This window comes from Octopus bimaculoides, chromosome 15, assembly GCF_046866305.1.
Source record: "Octopus bimaculoides isolate indiv1 chromosome 15, ASM4686630v1, whole genome shotgun sequence".
NCBI classification, from domain to species: Eukaryota; Metazoa; Mollusca; class Cephalopoda; order Octopoda; family Octopodidae; genus Octopus; species Octopus bimaculoides.
In genome coordinates this window covers 55,067,926-55,092,925 of record NC_142942.1, presented here as the reverse complement: position 1 = coordinate 55,092,925, position 25,000 = coordinate 55,067,926, and the positions used below count along the sequence as shown (strand labels likewise).

Here is a 25,000-nt window from a genome sequence, read left to right as displayed (position 1 = left end):
TTTATCTGATAGTATATAGACGGTGAGCTTGACCTCTGTAGACACTCTGAGATTTTATAAATTGATATGGATGTAGTCCAGCTTGAACATCTGCCGATCAGTGTCTCCACGAATTCGAGACGTAATTTTATTACCGTGTTGAAGTGGAATGATGTTTCCTTGGGATATGAGATATGAGGTAATGAGGAACAGGATTAATAAAAGAAAAAAAAAAAAAAAACGTTAGTTGGATATTACTCGGTGGCTGGACGTTTGTTAGATCAGCTGGCCGGGGTGGGTGGCAATAACAGTTTCAATAAGAATACTAGCGGCGGTGGAACAAGACATCACCAAACCGTTTGAAAATAACTTTTGAAATTATTTCTATTTGAAACGCAATAAATCTTAAAGTATAGACACCTAATGAAATATGCAAAAAATAATTAGCAGTTAGTCATATGTTATTTATGGTACAATGATAGGAATTATAATTATCCCCGGCAATATAATGAGCAATCTCGTGCAATAATGAAGAAAGGGTGCCATGGTTTCTATATACTAAATGTTTAGTATTGACGACAAATTTCCACGTTTATACGTGATATAGTAATGCAAATATAAGCATGCATATATTAAATAAAGAATAATTATTCATAACAAACTCAGCAAGCTCTATGAACAGAAGACTGTTTTGATATATCAATTTAATATACATAAAGTCACAAAAAGTATCAAGAAGGCTTTTCTTTGAAATTTATTATATTAACGACATGGCTGTTTGTCAATTTTACAAATGATTTTTCACATTTCATATTTGTACAATTCTTCTTTATGTCAAGTCGCCGAAAACAATTTTTCATTAGTCCATTTGCATTACAAATAGTTGGCAACACGATATGATGGAATTTTTTTTTTATCAGTCGATACAATTCGTCGCTATATTTGCAATATTTTGATTGCTAAATTCAGTTTCCTTTTATGTATACTCTACAGAGCTTTTCTCGTTGTTGTTTTGTCGCTTGGTGTTTAATTTTCATAAAGGTTTCCCAACACATCGACAAGATCCACATTCCCGTGAAGAAAAAATATCCAACGTTATTGTTCTGTAATTACGTTGGCTTATGTTGTAACGTCAGTAAGCACAGATACGCGCGCACACACATATATACATTATATATATGTATGTATGTATGTATGTATGTATGAATGTATGTATAAATACATATGCATATAAATGTAGATACAACTATTTGGTGTTTGTGTGTATGTATATGAATATGTTTTTAGACACTATTTTCAGAGAAGCCATTTTGTTTTACACTATTGCAACTCTGCACTCTGTATACTTATGGATTGACAATACGAGTTAAGTTATTGATGAAGATGATGGCCATCATTATAATCTCAATGATATTGGTGATGAGAAAGCACGAGGAAAAATATATTTGTTATGCAAGACTATTAACTGCTCCGTCTGTAAACATATGCTTATTATCATGTATCTGTTTCCTTAATTGGACTGCGACATCACTGGGGCACAACCTTGAATGGTTTGCTGGAACAATTTGAATTCTTCTGGTTCTTTCTTGCCAAGCCGCCCAGTTACGGGGTCATATATAAACTACTACCAGGTGTCACACATTGGGGTTGATAGAGCCTAGCACAAAGACATATGTACACCATAACTCAACTGCCCACATAATACAGGCTTCAAGATACTGTTTACCAGGTTCATTCAGAATGTGTTGGTCGGCCGAGGGCTGTAGGGAAAGAGATGCGGTGAGGAGGAATCCAAAAGTATGTGGTTGTAAAGTGAGCTACTAAACCACTCAGCAACTGTAAAAAAAAAGGTGATCTCCTTGAAATTCTCTTGCTTTCATATAATATTTAATTTTTGCATACCATAAAAGCTTTTTTGTTTTAATTTATATTTAGTTTTTGTTTAGCATGTATGTCGATAAATCCCCAAAATAATAATCTAATATTTAGTAAAATGGCAAAAATAATATTTAAAAATTTCCTTCTAGCGTAATGTTATAGGAATATTAAAACTTTGAAGGTTTTTTAACTAGCAACCATCATTTCAAAGAACTTTATTGGTTTTCGTTTCAGGTATCTGTGCATCTATACTATGAATTATCACGGGGGAAAGTTGTAAAGAAAGTTGCGCATATGAATAAACAGTTATTATATACGTAATAATATACATAGTCATGCACTCTGTTCCAAAAGGCATTATGTACTTACTTGCCTGTACTTCCGTATAATTTTATCAAGATCGATACTTACAAAAGTTATAGTAGTAATAGTATGAAAGAGGGAAATCAATGTTTGCAAGAATGCTTCCAATCACCAAGAAATCAATATTATCGATAATGGCAGACTTATATTGATTTTCTATCGTTTTGCTGTGATCACACACATATATATACATTTATACATACTTTGACATACACACACACACACACACACACACACACACACACATACGCACACGCACACACACACACACAGAGGCACACCAACGCACGCATACCCATACATATAGTATAACACGTCTTTCACTCTTTTATTTCTATAAAGAATTATTTGAATGAACATTCTGCAATTATTTACGAAAATGGAAACTGTTACTTTGGCAACGAATATCTAACAACTAAGTATTCTATATATATGATGTAAGGCTATCTTGGAATTGAATGTAAAAATCAAGCATGAATGGAAGAATCTACCACCGAGCAGCTATTCAACTTAGGCATTGCCACTCGTCTAGGTTAAGAGGCTTTCAAAGATGACTTACACGAATCATTTATCAAAGATCGATAAGACACGAAATCCCTTTCATTCCAAAGTCCACAAGAGTTTTCCAAAATGATATGATTGCTATTCAATCAATAGGCGACTATGTCTAGAAATAAAAGGTACATAATTATGGGAGAAAAATAAACACAATTTATTCCGTTTGTAGAGCTATCCAATATTCATCAAGTTATTACTCCATTGATTGCTTTGTTCTTCGTATTTCAGATTAATTAGAATATGATGAGAATTTTTTCATATACATATGTTATAATCCTCTCAATTCTTTGAACAGTGCCAGAATTTATCTAATGAGATATGCAATATATTTTTATTTTAAATTTCTGGTGAGATTTTGCTGATGCTAGCTGAAATGAGCAAATTTACTTTATTGATTTTTCTTCATCAGAAGGAAAATTATTTGATAATTATTTATTATCTCTTCACTGCTACAAGCATTTCGTATAAGTTCCGCTGAAAGAAAATAAGAAAAAATTGAACAAATAGAACTCACAGCTACTAAGCTAAACATATTCGTGTTTATATATGGAAAATCTTAGTCAATAACCTTTTGAAGGTTTGTCACTAATGTCATTGTTAGTAAATCACAATCAGGGAGGTAAAATTTTAACTGCGGAATTTGAAAATTTCACATTGTAAGAATTTTGGAACACTGTTTTATATACAAGTAATTACATTAGCATGAATAGAATTTACACCGTGATATTAAAGTGAAATACTTAAATATTTCTTGGGATTTCACTTGATCGATGGACTTCCATTTCTGTGAAGATCAATCAATGTTCCTGACTGGTTTCTGGCACTCACAGTAGGAGAAAGGGTTTATCAATATGTAACACAATCTACAAGTTGGTGAAATGATATCAGTGGAATAAAGTAAATCTGCCAAGTATCAGGGTAGATATGGTCTTACCATCCAATGAGAATAGGAATGAGGAATGGATATACAACCAGCTTACAGACCCTAGTGTTTATTGTGTCATAATAATGAGTTATACAATGAAACGCAATCAGGTATCTATGAAAATGTATCATTTCATGTATATATATATATTTCGCATTGTCATACTAAGCAACGTCTAATCATCTGAAAATATCACATTCCTGAATTTTCTAATCAGTGTCTGGGAGAAAAATATACGTTTGAAGTAAGGAAAATCGAACATAATATGAGATACTTAAAGAGATTTCATTCTATGGAAATATCGTGTTTCAAATATCATTAATTGACATACCAGGAAGAGATAATTGATATACTGAAACACGTATTTCCTTTATAGTTTTCATACTAGGAGAGAAATATTACGTTTGCCATATATGTTAGTGTGGGTATGTGTGTATACACACATATACATATATACACATATATATATATATATATATGTGTGTGTGTGTGTGTGTGTGTGTGTTTGCGTGTGTGTATGTATGTATGTATGTGCGTGTGTGTGTACGTGTGTATGTGTCTGTGTATTTTGGAGTGTACGAATACACATATGTGTGAACAGATTCATCAGTGTATGTATGCGGATTTGCGATACGCGTAAAACAGTAGATATTTCCATAGAGACAAGGACGGGGATATCAATATCGAAATAGATAGCGAAACATAAATACATTAGTTATTATCTTTATTACATTGCAGAGAACAAAGAAATGCACCACCACATCGATTGAGTTGATACCAACTGAATGAAATCAATAGATTCTTTCCTATCATTGTCGATTTATTTAGTCCACAACAACACACGTACACAATCGAAAAACAATAGCAAAATAGCTGCTATCTGCAAGTTTGACCAGCTGAAAGTAGCTGTCAGATCTCTTTCAGTTTTATATTGCATTTCGTTACATTTTAAGCAGGAAAAAATAAGGGCTGCATAGTTAGGCCTTACGTCTAGAGGACCTTGCCCCAAGTTCTGTAACGTTAGTGCTGATGCGGGCAATTCAACAACACTTAGATTTCAACGGTTCATCTACGCTTATGTTATGACATATTTGAATACCGAGGGCAGCTAGAGAGGGGAGAATGCAACGTTATACACTTGCTTACCTCAAAGTATATATTTTTAAAAAACCATTTCCATGTATAATATTAGTGTTGGGGAGCATATGTTTAGTATTTAGACATGCAATTTTCTTTTATTGAAAAAGTAATATTTGCTCTTCTATTGCGAATTTAATTACTCTCATCGCGTCATTACAACAATGTTAAATGAGAAAAAATGATTGATTTCCACAGGAACTGAAACAAGAAGACCATTGTGATATTATCATTACTCACATTTCTGTTTCTGTGCGTTTGATTAAATATACGGTGTTTGCTATTATTATCGAAGAATCATTTGCTAAGTCATGTTCTGTGATTGTTTTCCAAATTGTAATGACATATTCAAAGTCATATTCCATTACTTATACATTGTTCTAAAATATTTCTTTAATAACAAATAAATATTTCAAATTTAGAATCTTATAAAAGAAACCAAAAATCAACGTTATATAGAATTTCTTGTTATTATTATTATTAGTAGAAGTAGTATTTTCCTTATCATCTTCTTTCCATTGTGTCCATTCTTGCCGAGTGTCTTCCTGACACTTAGGGCAGAGAAAAGCACTGTATACATTGGTAGGTCATTAAAATAAACACACCAGATTGTTCATTTACAAAGTTATGTGACAGAGAAAAAGGGGAAGAAAGACAGAGAAAATCGAAACAATAAAACATTTTAAAGTAAAGAAAGAAAATAAAGGGGAAAAAGGGGAAAGGAAATTCACAGCGACAATGCTCGTCTCAAGTACGTGTGATGTAGCAGTTAAGACAGGGTTTTGCACTCCCTGCATAGATGGTAAACCAGGGTTAATTTCTCATATAAACTTCAGTTCCTTTTTTCATCATTCCATGTGCTTCTACTGTCACTGATATTGTAACCGTCTTCAGATTTCGATCACCACATTTTTTATATTTCCTGAGCTTATCAAGTTCTTTTGCTGAGATATTATGGTTACAGGGTATGCTCATGTCAATCAATTAGTAGTAGTAGTAGTGGTGGTGGTGGTGGTGGTGGTGGTGGTGGTGGTGGTGGTGGTGGTGGTAGCAAAGTAGTGGTAGTAGTGGTAGTAGTATTAGTAGTAGTAGTAGTAGTAGTAGTAGTAGTAGTAGCAGCAGCAAGGGTGGTGGCGGTGGTAGTAGTAGTAGTAGCAGTAGTATTAGTAGTAGTAGTAGCAGCAGCAGAACTAGTAGTAGTAATAGAAGCAGCAATAGTAGTAGTAGTAGTAGTGGCAGCGGCAGCAGTAGGAGCAGCAGTAGTAGCAGCAGCAGCAGCAGCAGCAGCAGCAGTAGTAGTAGTAGTGGTAGTAGTAGCTGTTGTACTATACACAAATCCATTAAAGTCTAATTTAATTAGTAGCTTATGATAAAATTTTGTGGGAAGTCTTATCAAATCAAAGCATCTTTGATTGGTTTCTTGTAGAATGCCGTATGCCACTTCTCTGCTGGTTGGGATTAGCAGTCACAATACAAGTAAAAATAAGCTTCAGCCTCTTAAGAAGCAATTTCGCTGTTCTGCCTATTGTAGAAATTACCCCAAGTACAGTTGCTTCCTTTGTGTTTCACAATTTCTTCATCTCTCTGCCCACATCATGATATTTCCCCGTTTTTTTTTTTTGTTTCTTCGATATCTACTTTAGTCTACTAAGTTATTGCAATGTCAAAAGTTTTTCACATTTTTCCTTCTTCTTTTCTACAATTATATCTGGGCTCGTCCAATTCTATGGCCTGTCTCTATGAATAAATCTCATAAAAACCTGTAATCATCATCCTCCATCAAAACTTCTGCGTCGCTTTCACGCCACGTTTCCGTTACTTCAAATCTAAACACCTGGCTAATATCTCAGTGAACACTTTTATTGCTACAGACGTGTCAAAAGTTGCTAGCTTTCAACATTCACATAAAATTTGGGCATTACTTTCGTCTGTTTCCCCACACGTTCTGTATTTTATCTCTAGCTCTCTTTTATCAATTATCGCCTGAAGCATATTCTTTATAAAGGCTTCATCCTGAAAGACTACGATATGTAATGAAGTTTTTCTTTTCAGCTTGTCATATTTTTAACTACAACCGACATACTATACTATCAACGACTTTGATTTGCTGTAATTGACGTTGTAATTCCTGTTTTTATATCTGTTACTACTGCCGTACTCTCTGTTCTAAAATTCTTTCACTGTTTCAATGACGACGACTACTACTACTACTACGACGACGACGACGACGACGACGATGACAGCATTGATCATTGGTATTGGATTACTATGCTAGTTTAATATCGTATCTATGTTTGGTGTAGTAGGGTGCGTGAACATATTAATTCTTCAAAACATTTATTTGGGTAATACTATTTCTACGCCATTGTGCACACTCCAACGTCACCATAACATTACTGGTGACGAGATATTCAAAACCTCCAAAGGCAACGAAGCACTTAAATAGGCAAAAAGGATGAACTGTATGTCCGATTTTGACTTTCCCTGATGTAATGTTAAAATCCTTCAAGAATGAAAATTAGACACCGTGACATCAGGTTACAGAAACTGGTGTTTCATAACTGCCACATAATGAGGCTACGAAATTAGTGGAGGAAATCACCTTATTATCACTTCCAAGGAACTTATGCATGGTGATAACCTGCAATACTTTTGTGATGATGGTAAAAACAGGTGGCAATAATATTGTGAAGGCGCATGGCTTAGTGGTTAGAGCGTCGAGCTTACGATCGTGAAGTTGCTAGTTCGAATCCCGGATCGGGCTGCCTGTTTTGTTCTTGAGCAAGGCACTTTATTTCATGTTGCTCTAGTTCGCTCAGCTGTAAAAATGAGTTCCCACATTACTGGTGCCAAGATTTATCGGCCCCTTTGCCTTTCACTAGGATAACATCGTTGACGTGGAGAGGGGCGGCTGGGAAGCATAGGTGACTGCTGGTCTTCCATAAACAACCTTGCCCGGACTTGTGCCTCGGAGGGTAACTTTCTAGGTGCAATCCCATGGTCATTCATGACCGAATGGTTTCTCAATATTATTGACAATAAATTGCCAGAAGTGTTTCATTTTTTTGAACGAAAATTTATCCTCTACGAAAATGCGTACGAATGCGGAAGACGAATAAGTAATACACAAGAGATTTGCCTGGATTAGAAGGAAACCTACATCTTCTTGGACATTATGAACGAACAAGAGCTAGATTGACAGCGAGTTAATTAACAGCGCTAATTAAATGAAGAACTATAACAGTTAAAAATCTTGACATAATACAATATTGGAGAAACAAACTAATATCGTATGATTACTTGAAAAATGCTTGCCTAGTAAATGTTGCCTAAGCTAATGCAACATCTTACTATTGTGTACCGAGTTCAAATATCTGAGACGTTTTACTATGGAGAAGCATTTCCTTCTCTGTTTCATAAAAGCTGGCGGACTCTTACCAATGAAGATTGTACAACGTATTTATACGATTATGTCTCATTTAAATAACTTGTATATATATATATATATATATATATATATATATATATATATACATATATATATATATATATATATATATATATATTCATACGTGTGGAGGCGCAATGGACCACTGGTTAGGGCAGCGGACTCGTGGTCGTACGATAGCAGTTTCGATTCCCAGACCGGGCTTTGTGAGTGCTTATTGAGCGAAAACACGTAAAGCTCCACAAAGCTCCGGGGATTGGTGGCGAACCGCGCTGTGCTCTTTCACCACAACATTCTCTCACTGTTTATGTTTCTGTTGTACCTGTATTTCAAAAAGGCCAGTCTTGTCACACTCTGTGTGGCACTGAATTTCCCCGACAACTAAGTTGTGTAGTGCTCAACCACATGTGCGTCATTTTCACAAGGAGACTGTTCCATTTATGGGATCAACTGGAACCCTCGTCGTCGTCACCGACGGAGCGCCATGATTCATATGTGTGTGTGCGTGTGCGTTCGTGTGCTTGTGTGTGTGTGTGTGCGCGCGTGTGTGTGTGCTTGTGTGTGTGTGTGTTACTAATAATGTAATTAAAAATAAACGTAGTGTTTCAATTTACTGAGTAATAATTTTCCACCCCTTTGTATTCTAAAGAATTGATACTCACTCTTATACTCAGACTTTTTGCGATTTTTTTTCCGTATCAGTGAATCCTGGTTATAGGAAAATAAATATTAAATACTAACAGTTATATTATCAGCATCAGCAGCAGCTACGTCAACTGCAGCAGCAGCGACATCAACTGCAGCAGCAGCGACATCAACTGCAGCAGCAGCGACATCAACTGCAGCAGCAGTAAGCAGTAACATCAACTGTAGCAGCAGCAACATCAACTGCATTAGCAGCAACATCAACTGCAGCAGCAGCAACATCAACTGCAGCAGCAGCAACATCAACTGCATCAGCAGTAACATCAACTGCAGCAGCAGCAACATCAACTGCAGCCGCAGCAACATCAACTGAGGCAGTGGTATGAGCAGTAGCGGTATCATCATCATCATCATCACCATCATCATCATCATCATCACCGTAGTCATCATCCTCATCATATTCCGCCTGATATACCTCCGCCTCTCCTCCTCTTTATCGTCGTCGTCGTCGTCGTCACTGTCATCATAATCAACCTCAATGCACTCGGCATTAGAAGATCAGTAACATCAGATGAGAAGAGAGGAAATTATATTATTGTATTTCATTATGGCCCTCTAACTTCATGGCTCTAATAAACCGAGACCAACTGTTTCTTTGATGTTCCTTAGTCTGTCGATAAAATGAAGTATATTGAAGAACTGATTTTGATAATAATCGCCTTCTGCATCCCTAAAGTATTGTGACCTTGAGATTATTATTATTATTATTATTATTATTATTATTATTATTATTATTATTATTATTATTATTATTATTATTGCCATCCTTATGATGAAGAGAATCATTATCATGATCATCATCATCATTACTATCATCATCATCATCATCATCTTCCTCATCTTCATCATCATCATCATCATGATAATCATCATACACCATCATCGTCATCATCATCATCATCATCATTATACTGATTGTTACTATAGCTGTTCTTATCTTTTAATTTTGAGTAGTAGTAGTAGTAGTAGTAGTGATGGTAGTAGTAGTAGTAGTAGTAGTAGTAGTAGTAGTGGTGGTGGTGGTGGTGGTGGTGGTGAATTTGGTGGTGGTAGTAGTAGTAGAAGTGGTGGGGTTAGTAGTAGTAGAGATCGCTGATTATCTATTAAGCCTTGTTTTGATACCACACTCTAAAGATAAATGCTAGCCAATGCTAATCATAATGGAAGAGGATGCTGTGTTTTTTTAATCCTGCCTTCCAGTAAGATTGTAATTATAGGATGTATCTTTATACAGAATCGTGACGTATCAAAATTCCCGATGCTAAATATTATAAGAAAGTGCCTGCATTGTTTGCATATGGATTATACCCAACATATGAAAAATTACTCGGGTTATCGTGATGTTTTACCGATCAATTTAATGGAGTAAAATAGAGAAATTGCAGCCAAGAATTATTTTGTCGAGAAGAGTATAACAATACTTCTGTAACGAGCAAAGTCAGTAAAACAAAATGTGCATGCAGTAACATCAGTGACATGAGATGTTTGATTGGAAGGGCAATTTTGACATTTGCAAACACAATTTGCAACGCACGAGCATTCGACATGAAAGGTTCAGGCGAGATGAAAGCATTGTTTGAAAGAAATATGTCCTCTAGTATCTAAAGTTGCTACGAAGATGCGAGAGAAATGAGCGTTGATTCAACGGAGTATTACTAAATCCATTTGTTCTTTTATTTACCCTCTAAAGCACGAATGATATAGGTATAAGGCACAATATGGGTTATTTTTAAAACTGGAAACCAAGCTAAGGGACACACTGTGTTATTCTGTCACGTTTCTGAGCATAAGAAAAACCTATCAGTATTCAAGGCGAAGAAATATGTAGCGAACAGAAAAAAAAACCATACAACCGTTACGACATTGATACGTGTCTCAGTATCTCATTCCTACTTCAATAAAGGCAGGTGAAAATCCATGAGGATATTTGGGGTATATGTAACTGCATGGCGTGATAAAAGTTCTCAGGAATCGGCAAATTAACACTTATCTTAGTCCTCAGCTCAAAGTTCATTAATGGCGAATGTGTTCCGTTTTTGCAAACTAAGTCCCTCATTTTTTGAAAGAATACCTATAGTTATAATGTGAATGTCGCACACACACATACACACACACACACACCTACATAATATATATATATATATATATATATATATATATATATATATATATATATATATATATGTGTGTGTGTGTGTATGTATTTATACACTCACGCACATACACACACAATATATATATATGTTTGTGCTTGTGTGTGTGTGTGTATACACTTACTTGCAGCATACATATGTTTTGTTTCATCGAAATGGGGAAAATGGATATTTAACTATATCTAATTAAAGTAGAAATTGATACGAAAAGTGAAAATTGCAGTTTTCAATTTTTAGCTAAATTCGTGTCAAAAGAATTGTTCAAATTTAAATCAATATTTTTCATTTTCCCTTCTTTTCTGTTTCTGTATTTTATTATTTATTTATTATTATTTTTTTTTTTGAGAATTTGTTCACTATTTAGAGCAACATTCCTGTTGATTGAGATATGAAGTCTATGCATTGATTTGCTTTCTCTCACCTAATATTTTGGCGATTATTTTATTTTCTTATTTTTAGTTTCGTAAATATAGTAAAATATGAAATTTTATCGAGAATCATGTTGACGTGTATATATATTTCGCTTTTCAGAAGCAGCGAAGCATTTTAAACATCAAAATTGATTAAGCTGCCATTAATATTTGGTGATAATGCGTAGTGACATTTGGGAATTTATTGAAGAAAGGAACATTTCCACCAGTTTTCCTCTCACATTAGATTAGATTCTCTCTATGAGATATTTTCTCGTTGTTTTCTTTCCTTACTCATATATTCTCATTAAACGTTGTCCTTAACTAGACTATTAAACGGAATTTGTCAGGAAAAATATTTGTACAGTCATATTTGCAAGACACGCATTTTTCGGAACAATCAATACCCACGGCACTTCTAAATCCTACTTGTAGTCAAACATGTTTATTTAGTATATTTTTGCATTCAGTTCGTATTCTTCGATTGCAATATTGTTTTATTCTTCCTTGGATATTTTCAGTTGAGTTGCAACAAATTAGTGATCCTTAGTTTAGAAGACTTAAAGGAGACATTGACAAAAACAACAACAACATATATAATAGTAACAATATTGACAATAATAATAATAATAATAATAACAATCATAATAAACAGGAAAAAGAATAATAACTCTAACTCCGTTATCAGGTTAAGTACTAAGTTAACCACATGTCCTTGTATGGTTCCTTCCTTTAATAAATTAGAAGAGAACCTGCAAACAATAATGGCTCTAAACGACAATTGTGAGATTTTTATTTAGTGTTTGATCAACTGAAGTTTGCATATATATGTTTAAATGCATCTCATCTATAACGATAGCAAACTGGTATACGTTTGTTCTCTGTGTTAAGAAGGTAGGTTGTTTTACAACTGAAAATTCGCCGCTACACTTCGCGGTTTAACCCGTAACGCCAATCGTTGGGACTATGTCTATAACAAATAGCATGAGAAAAGAAAAGAATATGTCCAACATGCCTCGCATGAATATAAATTCCCTGGAATTTCTTACCTAAGATATTTTCTTTAGCACCAGGAAGCATGCGAATTAAAATTCGTGTATAGCTCTCTGATCGAAAATAGAAAAGTACCAAGGATAATAATAGTTAACGTGCATTTTAATCTGCTTTATAAAGCAAAGTTGGATACTTTTGTGATTGAATCTCAGATGAGGTGTGCGGCATTGATAGTCCTTGTTTTATATTCAAATAATATGATAAAGAACCGCAACCGTTGCTCGATTTAACTTGATCGCGTTTCTTTGGGCACTAAAATGGTAAAATATCAAATTATTATTATTACACATCTAGTTATTTATTTCTCTGTTCCAGTCCTTGGATTTCTGCCCCCTCACCGTTGCAAAAAGATACTAACTCTCTTCTTCCTAAACGGATTGATCGATAAAAAATAACCTTTAAAATTTTGAATAAATACATCACAGTTAAATACTGGTAATTTAGTTTAACGAGATCTGAGCAATGAAAAATATCAATATATTCTCATAAAAATCTGAAAATAGGTTTTTATACTGGATTATTTAGAGGAAGTTTCGTTTCCAAGAATATAATTTAGAGTACTAAACCTAAAAGAAAATGGAAACTTAGAAAATGGAGAATGCATATATTGGTGGTAGAATCTGTCAGAGGCCAAGCGGTGGTGTTGTGTTCAGCAATATTTCATGTCTGAAGTAAAGCCAATGCATTGAGCTTTCGTATTGTTTCCCTTTCTCCAGTTTTAGTCAAAAAGTTTACACGACATAAACTATGCAAAAGTATTGCACAAAGGATGTCGCTACAAAATAACAACATATTTTTTTTTTAGTTCGCACAAATCGTATATTACTAAACGAAAGTTATTTCGCAATGGATGTAAATAAAGTCGGAGATAAATCAGCCTCACTCGTCATCATTGTTAAGATAACTAACATCACCAACATTTGAAACATTTAGCCGAATGCATTGTGTACAGAACAAATAGATACATTTTCGTCTTTCTTCTAATAGTGGAATACAGTACACATCTCATAAACTTCGTCGATTCTTAATAATATATTTCATGAAACATTTATAGCTTTCTTCAATAAAAACACTGTGAAGACCGCATACATACACTCTACAAACCAGAACATATTTATTATGTGCGAACAATTCAGAAATGGATGTTGTGTCATGTTTATTCTTCTTGCCATGTTAGTGTTTTGGGAGCAATGATTTCAGATTACTAAGTAAATTAAGTGCTCTCAATGTTTCTCACTGATATTCATGTCTTTCTTTTTGTTTTTTTTTGTTTTGTTTTTTTTTACCATAAGCTGCAAAACTGGAATCTTATTTTAGTAGTCGGCATTATGTCAATAGTAAACGTGGTTAATGGTTTTATGTTGTTCGTTCCATGTTGATGGTGTTATAAGCTTTAATTACATCAAACTTTTTTTTTCAAGTAATTGTAATAATATAATTCTGATCTGCACGTAAAACTTTCTTTTCTAACGCACCAACAATAATATCCATTCAAAATACCATTCCTTGCTCCTTTTCACACACTGAACTCCAGCAGTTATAAAACATCAACAGAAATTGAAAACATTGCAAAGAAAAGCTATAGTAATAAAAAGTTACTGCCTCTCTAGTGTATAAGAATGAATACGTGCGCGTTGTGTGTATGTGACTGTGTTTGTTTCTTTGCACAATGAAAGATATAACTACATCGGAGCATTGTCGTTTTTAAAGGTGACGTGATTACAAACTAACAATAGATAATGTTTTATATACTAGACATACGAGTAATTTTGTTGGGTTGTAACAGCTTATTTAATCGTCTATAGTATACAGCTAGTAATTAGTTTATGGCACAGACAGATATAATCTGAAGCTGAAGGTGAAATGTTTCAATTGCAAAATGTGGTATATCGAGTAGTATAATTTCTATACTACACTACCATTACAGTAAAAAGAAAACATCCGTTGTTACCACCGAAACAAGATCGGAAAAATCTAGGTCGGCAACACACTTCTTTGCTGCTCTGTCTCGTATGTTGTTCTAAAATGGTTCAGTCACAGAATCCTTTTAGATAACGTCTACAGTAATCAATACACAGGGCGTGATATATTCGTTTATAAATAATAGCGTATCGTCTTTAAAAACTGCTTCCCTCGTAAACTTTTCTCCTAACGCCATGCGAATAGATAACCTTTGTTGTCGCTGTACTAAAACGCATATAGAGGATCACATTTATATACAACACACGTACACATATGCGTGTGTGTACTTTTACATACATACATATATATATATATATATATAATATATAATATATATATATATATATATATACATATATACACTTATATATATATATACACATATATACACTTATATATACACACGCACACGCACACACTCACACACACACACACACACACACACACACACACACACACACACACACACATATATATATATATATATAGTCAAAATAAGCAACAAGGATATCCAAAATTAATGCAGTACGATCGTTTTATGCGACTCCATTTATTTAAGCAATGTGAACATTACATCGAATGTGAAATACAATGTTCACATTGCTTAAATAAATGCAGTCGCACGAAACGATCGTACTGCATTAACTTTGGATATCCTTGTTGCTTATTTTGATTTAAATCACCTTATTTGCGAATTGTATGGATAACACCATACTTAATTCTGTTTCCTAAACTCAAACCATAGCAGCACCACTGTTTGATGCTGGAATTTTTAATATGTGTTACAAACCAAAAGGAACGAGAGATGCGCTAATTTGAATATTCTTCAAACGTTCTGAGTGTCGGTACTGGAAGGTCAAATATCACTCAAGTTAAATTCGCATCTCATACTTTTGAATCGACAATTCTGTTACCGCCCAGAATAGTTGGAACGCTGTAGACGATGGGATATAGACGCAGCAAGTATCAGTTGTTTGGAATTTCCTGAGTGTCTTTGCATGCTCTTACATTCAGTATCACTATCATTTATTATTCGAGTTTATGATGTAAATGGCTACAGTAGACTTTATAGACGGTAGTGTGTAATTTGAGGGAGATCGCCTACTCTGTCTCTTGCAACGCCTTCGATGAGGATTGCTCATTGTCTTTCAAACACAAGCGGTAATAAATGTGATGTGTTCGGGCCAGTTAACTATAGACCTGTGATTTCAATTCAGTACAGATACGTTTTTATGAACTATATATCTTTTTGTTTTCCTAGAATGTGAATAACATTAGAGGTCATTGTCCAGATAAGTGCTATTGTACCACTCATCAGAGTCAACGTTATATTTCTATCATTATTGTTTTAAAAATTCAGGTAAGATAAGAGGCTTATGTGGTTTCGGCATATCGATTTGTACACGCTTTGCTAATATTTGGGTGTAAATATCGATTTGCAATGAAACATTTTACGAACATGATACACACATACCTCGTCTACTATAACTGCAAATATATTTTTGCATCCTAATTATTCAGTGTTACAGATAACAATGCGACTCCTACCAACAGTTGATAACATGCAAACTATCGATTTTCTATTTCAGATAAGTCAGTTATTCTCTCCGTTATCTTTCACGCCTGATGACCCAAACTTTTTGATAAGGGTTTCTGAAGTTGAATATTTCGGAGCAATAAAATATCACACACTGGTCTGAGATAGAAAACGAGTGCGAGTTATGGGAAATGAGTGCTTAATATGATTTTCTTTGAAGACACATAGAATATAAACCATGGGGATACATCAATTGATTTTATAGTTATGGCTACGTTCGGAAGTGGACGATAGAGCAATGATGAGTTAAGCTATGGAGGCATCTTACTTTAGAAGGTTTGCATAGATGGATATGATTTCTAAATATTCTCCTGAATGTGCCTTTGATCAGGTATGATGAATAATTCTGTATAATAAGTCTTACATTAATCAAAGACGTTAAAGTATTCTGAGCGTAAGCGAATATCTTCCTCCTCCCCTTTCTCATCCTACTCCTCCTTCTAATCTTTCATGATTCCCGCTTACTTAATACTAGCACGGATAAAAATAATTAATATTCTGCTTTAACTACAAGGCTAGACATTTAGGTCCTTCATAGATACTTTATTTTATCGACCCAGGTAATAATGAATCGTTAGCATGCCGGGAAAAATGATTACTACCATTTCGTCCGTCGATACGTTCTAAATTCAAATACCGCAGATATCAACGTTACCCTTCATCGTTTTGGGGTTCATACAATGTATACCACCAGTTGTGCACTAGAGTCGATGACATCAGCTGACCTCCTTCCTCGAAATTGTTGACTTTATGCCAAAATTTGAAGCTATATATATATATATATATATATATATTTATTTATAGACACAGATATATCTGTCACCGAAATATTTGTTTTTTTTCTCCATTATATGTCTGAGCAAAAACATTCCGTTTCCATAGTTTCAGTCATTCGTTAAATATGTTCATTATATTTTGTATATATGTAATTAAGTACTCTCTATATTGTTTGTGTATATCTTTTGTAATTTATTAATGAAATATTTAAGATTCCATATTGATCTTCAATGCTTCATAGTCGTTTCTAATTAAACTATAGTATACCCACAGGGTCAGTTAGTTATCATTATTATATTGTTGTTGTTTCTTTTTTCTTCATCTTCTATCGATCTTATCATCATCATCGTCATTATTATTATTATTATTATTATTATTAGTAGTAGTAGTAGTAGTAGTAGTAGTAGTAGTAGTAGTAGTAGATCAAATTTTCTGATTTAGTAGCGATGTGTGAGTGTGAGTGTGTCAGATGGAAATAAATGTCGGTTACAGTAATTATAACTCAAGTTAATATTGCACTAAATCATTACAATGACAGAACTTGCATCATAAATTAAAGATAGAGCATTGTCTCTGGGAAAATAATATACCAATCTCACAGGCACGCCAGAAATCGAGACGCTTGATTATATCACGTTACTCTAAGATAGTGTAAGATGGCTGCATTCGCCGTATGTAATTAGAAGCCTAATATAAGTTTACGAAATAAGCTGGAGGGTAATTTCCGGAAAACCTTGCGGTCATTCCATAGCAAGTATTATCGATAAAACTTAAACTTGTTCATTGTATTTCGAGTTCTTTTTAGAGGTTATATAAGCAGTATTTCGTAAAGTTGTGTATTACCGGGAAATTCAACATTAATATTACGTTTATGTAATTACTATGAATATTACTGATGTAAAATCGTGAATAGAAACAAATATTGTTAAAATTCATGATTATCATTTATTTTTTTTTCCACATAAGCACACGCACTACATATTCGTTCTACCCTTGTTTATTATTGTTCTAATTTTGTGCCAGGAGTTTGGAAATATTTCGACCCGCAACTTGTGACCTCTTCACAGGATGAGGTCACAGATTGGGTGAGGAAGGATTTCCAGATAATGGAACAACAATAAATTTGAAGTGAAGAATGAATGTATTGTGCGTGCGTTTATTTTGAAAGAAAAAAATGACCATCCCAAAATAAAACAAAATCACTACCGTTCATATATATGAATTTATGGGGTTAGGGTTAGGGTTAGGGCTGAATGATTTCTACGAAAACTTGAAATCAATGAAATAAATGCAAAAAACACTTATTTCTAACATATAATGATTTCTGAAAGTTAAACATCTGTGGTGTCGAGATATTCATATTTTTAAATTAAAGCGCCAAAACTATGGAATCGGAATTGAAACTTAACTCATCATTATAATGCATATTTATCACGAGCGCATTCTTAAATTTTAAGTTAACTTGCATTAGTTACAGCTCGGAGGTATTTCGAAATCTATTTATACACAGGATTTAATTAATATCATTGACAACTGCGTTTCTTCTTTCAGTAGGTATATACATCTGGCAGCATCCATTTGTTAACTGACGGAATGAAAGTGGTGTCACCGAATCCAGTATTTTATAGCGGAAAAAGGTTTTAAAGGAACATTAAATCAAACAATTTACCAAAATCTATCATTCTTGCAGCACTCTCCTAAAAATTTGAAGCGTTCTTCAGAACCAGTTGGCATATATTAGAGGGCCTTTATGCATCCAACTGAAACTTAAGTATTAATATATTTTTTCCGCAAATGGCATTTAATAAATATACAGTACAATGTACATCAAGAACGGATTATTAATTGGCTTTTTATGCTGTAATGCTATATGATAAAGAATCAATTCAAACCTATTCAAAAAAGCGGATGTTTACTTAAGGGCTATGTAATGGCAAGTATTAGACAGCTGTATATCAACAAAGGCGGAAGGTCTCTTTACTGTCATTAACATTTACAGATATAATACTCACTTACATTAGTATTAAATGTTACGATCGGAAACATCCATTTACACTGAACAAAATGCTTAGAAATTAATAACAACTTAATTATCCATGAGACAATAGCAAAACTACATGCATATTTCGACATTTTCCATGTTTTATCAAAGAGAAAGAGGCCACTGTTTTTTCAGCTGGTATGTCGTTCTAATTTTTAATTACATGGATCATGTATGAAGAATTTTATATTGAATAGAAGGTACATAAACGTACCGCCTCTATCAATATTCTAAGCATCACAGTTATGATATATCCCTGGTCCTTTCGTCGACATGTATTATTATTGAGACCAGTATGTAGCGCTGACGATGAAATACGTTGGAAAGTGAATATACACTTTTTGAATGCATATTTCTTCTATTAAAGTGCACTTTATATTCCACATGCCACAACATTTTATCTTATCACTTTCGGCGAATGCATCCATAATATATTGGAATAATTTAATTCTGAGGTAACATTAATCAAATATTCATATATGTATTCGAAACAAACATTCGCTGTATGTCTTAGAGACATTCAGATATAAAGCTAAAAAGGAAATCGTCAAAAGTTTTCTCCAAACACTACAAACACGATTATATCTAAAATTCGTCTGTATAACGAAACTAAACTATCACACAAAGAAGAGTATTTCATACCCTTGGACAATCTAGTTTACAGGAATGAAGTTTTAATATGTAAGATATAAAATGTATGATATACAAGACAAACGATATTGTGAGGTATTTAGATAGTCTTTCGATAAAGAAGGATATTTCTACATTATTTCGCTAAAAGAGAGAATGCCTGAGTATTTAAAAAGAACGATCTTTTGGCGTTTAATTTTTACCTGTTTCATTTTGGAATTTTAGCCTAAAGAGTCAACATCAGTAGTTCTTTCTTTAAACCATGGTACTTATTCTATCAGTTCTTTTGCCGATTCATGAAGTTACGAGAGCATAAACGCACCAACGCCGGCTGCCAAGCATTGATGAGGTACAAATTCAGACACAAGCACACACACACACACACACAAACACACATATATATACCATATATACATACACACTCATTTATATATATATATATATATGTGTATGTCTGTGTGTGTGTCTGTGTGTGTGTGTGTGTGTGTGTGTGTGTGTGTGTGTGTGTGTGTATGTGTGTGTGAGACATGCTTCTTGTAATTTCAATTTAACCAAATCATTTCACAAGACATGGGTCAGCCCAAGATTACAGCTGAAGAAACTTGTAGAAGATGCCAAGCAGTGCGACTGAACCAGAAACCATACGGCTTGGACACAAACTTCTGGCCACAATTGGGCTATGATAAATATTAAACATAGCGTACAGTGTTATTCAGAAAATATTTAACCATATTAGGTATAATATACTAATTACAAAAATGTTTACAGACATGCACACATCGACTGTCTGGTCTCACAAATACGAAAAATGTTTGTTCCTCAGTTTTATTATCAGGCTATAATTTAACGTCATCTAATAAAAAGATGTAACTGAATCCCACAAGGAAATAGGCTCGGAACACTACTTCGCCTGCTATCTGACCTTTTCACCGTAAACAAATATGTGTGTGTGTGTGTGTGTACGGGTGTATATATAAATATAAATATATATATGTGTATATATATATATATATATATATATATATATATATATATATATATATATATATATATATATATATATATATACAGAGAGAGAGAGAGAGAGAGAAGTAGAATGAGAGAGAGCGAGAGATAGAGTCATACATACATACATACATACATACATACTTTTGGTTTGTGAGGTCATAAAATATAGAAGTTTATGGAGTTCCTCTGCGCCTTGGGATGAAAATATGGTTGTGCTTCGCAGCTATAGTAGTTTTTGTTGTCTGAGTTCTAAGAAGAACCATAAACATAAAAATATTACCTTTTTTTCTGCTTTATTAAATAATCTTATTTGTATTTTGCTGCGTAGTAATTGAAAACGAAATCTGATTGTGAAACCTTAGAAAGCAAAATCCTATTTTATGATTAAAATATTAACAAATGTTATTCCCCGAGGAGAACTATCGGTCGAAAAGAGAAAGAATTGTTACCATATCTGTACTTTCAATTTCTTAAACACATTAATGATTTACAATGCAAAATGCGTCAGCTAACAGCATTGCTAATTATTTTCTTTGCATAGGAAGACATTTACATACTTATGTTCATTCATACGTAATTACCGATAGCTCTCCTGACTACGAAGTCTCCTTAAATTCAGCACTTCAAAGTGGTCACATATTTGTTTAAATGAGAGATAATTTATGAAAGCCTATCAACGAAAATAGTAGTTTCAAAATAAACGTGTTTGCGATAAACTTAAATCTAATTATATGTTCTCTATGAATGATTGAAGAACGAGATTTCTTCATGCGTAAGACATTGATGGTACAAGATATTGAATACATTAATGAATGGACGAAGATAACTCGACCAATAACAAATGTAATGATGGAGAAATAGTTATGAAAATATAGCTGCAGTAAATTCCTTAAGATATTTAAGTTGTTTTCACTATTTCTCGGCTTCATATAAAATCCAGGTAGATTTGGCACTTTTCCTCTAGAAGCGATTAATTATATATTTGGTGGTGTTTTGAGCAGACTACCCCTATTTATTATACGACTCATATTTTGTCGCAGGCGGTTTTACTTTCTGGTTGACATTGCTTCAATCCAAGCAGGTCCTGACTTAAGAGTTCTAATTTAACTGGCATTGTATCGGTGATATTGGTGTTACATTATTCGGGAATATAATAGTCCTAACCATATTATTATCGAAAATATCATAAGCTTTCCTTGTTTATATGAGAACTGGTTCCTAATCTTAGCATGTCGAACCAGTATGTAGAGTTCCACTCTAGATGGCATATATCTCTAGCTCAAAATCTTAAATGTAAGCACCAGTCTACACGTGTATCCCAGGGACGTTGAAATTAAATGTTTGATTACCAACTGCGTATACTACGCCATATATAGCATATTTAAATTCATCGAATTTATCACGTCGGGCAACTTACTAGTCGATATGTTTTTCATAAAAAATGGTTCTTCAGGCATTCAGCATCATATTCTTCTACAGTACCATCGGTCCATTATTTAAACCGGATTAGTAACTATTGGGGAAAAAGAAGAAAAATATACAAGCTCAAATACGAGGGTAGGAAAATTATTAAAGTCAAGTAGATTGTTTTCATGCATCTAATGGTTATGATTTATCCTACAACTGTAATGAGTTTTGCACCTTTATTCTGTCTCACATTGCATGGAACTAGACTTACCAACAGTACTAAAATGTCTGTAACGTAAAATAATATGGTTATTTGGGACCAACACTTTTGGACGTTATGTGTGAGAAACAATGGTTAGACTCCGATTATAACAACATTTCTCTCGGAAGACTTCCTGTTCATATCGAATATGAATATATTTCAAATTTTATTTATTGAAACTCTTCTAATTATTCTGGCTTCGAATTCCGCCTATTATGGCTGGTATTACATCAGTGCAAGTGATATAATTTGGTGATATTAATAACGATGTAAATCAAGAACAATAGCTTGGAATTAAAGAGGTGCTTGTGTGGCATGTGTACACATCAGCGATGTAAGCGATTCTAACAGGAATTCATATTTGAATTCTTCGATTACCGATAACGAGGTTCACACGGAACAAGAGTGATCAGGTTGTAGATCAATGCATCGATGCTTTCGTTACTGGTGTGCGCACTATAAAATCTTTGCACTTAGAAACAAAGCTCGTGTATTTCTTTCAACATTTTATCCTGAATAAATGTTTGTTAGGATGAACGATGACACTACAGGGTATGTTTGTCAACAGGGGAATGTTAATTTCATTACGTCTTCGGAGACCATAAAAGCATAAATCGGAATGCCTTTGGTGATGGGAGTTGTGCAGTTTCCCTGTTGCAGAGACTACTGGTGCAGAAAATCAGTTCTGAGACAGGAAATCGATGCACAAGATTCTTTCTATGTATATGCAAATGGATTCACTTTAACCCACATACCTTTATTCATTCAACCTGGATAAGTGGCAGTGATATAAAATCCAACAATAACACGTGCATAATATATTTATATTATATACACCAACAATCATTACCTTCAACCCTTAAGGTTAATCTGAATTAATACGATAGCTATAATTTTATGAGTTTTAAAAATAGAATATTTATGTTCTCATTAAAATCTATGATTTCTAACGCGATGTGATGATCATATGCCTGAAGAGTTAATCGTATCTATGTACATGGGTTTATATGCCTGTATGTATGCATCTGTATATTTCAGACTGTGTGCGTGTTTATATTTCAGTTTGTATAATTAGATGCGAATGACGAATTATAAATATTACTATGACAAAGAAACGAGAAGGATTATGGACATAAAGCACATCCCAATACGAAAGCAAATTATTTGGTAGTTAGCCATAAAAGGAAGAAAATCGTGGTTTTATCGTTACACCCTACGTGTATTCGTTTTGTTTTCGAATATCAATATTGTTTTTATATAAAACTTAGATAAATTGCTGCATGTCTAAGGAATGAATATCAGATTCCGAGTATCGTGTTTGTTTTATATAATTTTCCTACATATATGCAAGACAAATTTAAATAAATTAAGGATAAAATTTGAAGAACAAGTAGTTTAACTGATTGGTGTACTCCGATAGAATCAATCTGTTAAAATATGTAAAATACTTTAACTATTACACAAACGCACAAACTAAAATTATAGCCCATAACCCATCGTGAGTACTTGACTAATAGCGGTGTTAATTATATCTCATAACAGCATAACCAGTAATTGACTGATACTGATATCCATTACATAATGATGAACATCGCATAAAAAAAAACAAACAAAAAAAAAACTGGATAATAAGTTTGCACACACATCAGTAATTTGCATTCAATGGGTTTGTGAAGAAAACTACCTAAAGTTTTCGCCTGAAATTTGAATTTTCTAAGCACTCACGTTATGTATCTCTCAATATATATATATATATATATATATATATATATATATATATATATATATATATATATATATATATATATATATATATATGGTGTATGTGAGTGTTTACGTGTGTGTGTGTACGTGCGCGTGTCTGAGTGTATGCGTGCGTATATATGCATGTGTAATATGTATAACGTGAGACGTAATCACTGGGGAAGGATATCAAAGCAATTTTCGACGACAGGTAAGCATAATAGTTGTTTCCTTCTCACAGAAACGAGTTTGAAAACTAAGAATAGAGTTAAGGTTGTTATTATTGCTTTTCTTACGGAAGAAACGATGAATAAATAATGCATATGCAACACACACACACACACACACACACACACACACACACACACACATATATATATATATGGATGTATGTTTTTCGAAATATTAAATATTGATTTCCTGAGTATATTATTGATAAGTTCATGAATTTAATAATATAAAAACACATATATACACATATATATATATATATATATATATATATATATATATATATATATATATATATATATATATATATATATATATATATATATATATATATATATTCTGTAAATGGGTGCGATTGGATATGTATACCTGTGTACATTTTCCACTTGCTTATGCATGGATGTACAAATACAAAAAAAATTCACACACACACACACACATGCCCGCACACACACAAACACATACACACACACAAATATATATATATATATAAATATACGTACGTATATACATCCACATGCAAATATCTAAACATACTTATATCGCTGAACAACGCCAATGAATAGCATTCCTATACATAACAGCATGTATAACGTAATGCCCTGTCATATCTCTCTGACAGAAGTGATCATTAAACTACCTACTTCACTTACTCAAGCATGCCGAATTTCCTAAGAAATTATGAAGTGTGTCAGATTTCCTAATAAATCATAAAGTATGTCATATTTTCAGA

The 25,000-nt window shown here is 33.5% G+C and overlaps 1 protein-coding gene across 1 annotated transcript in view; it reads left to right on the top strand.

The window, feature by feature from the left end:
• LOC128249520 (uncharacterized) overlaps positions 1 to 25,000 on the top strand; it is a 532,792-nt gene that overhangs the window by 342,987 nt on the left and 164,805 nt on the right. The gene's annotated exons all lie outside the window — the stretch shown is intronic.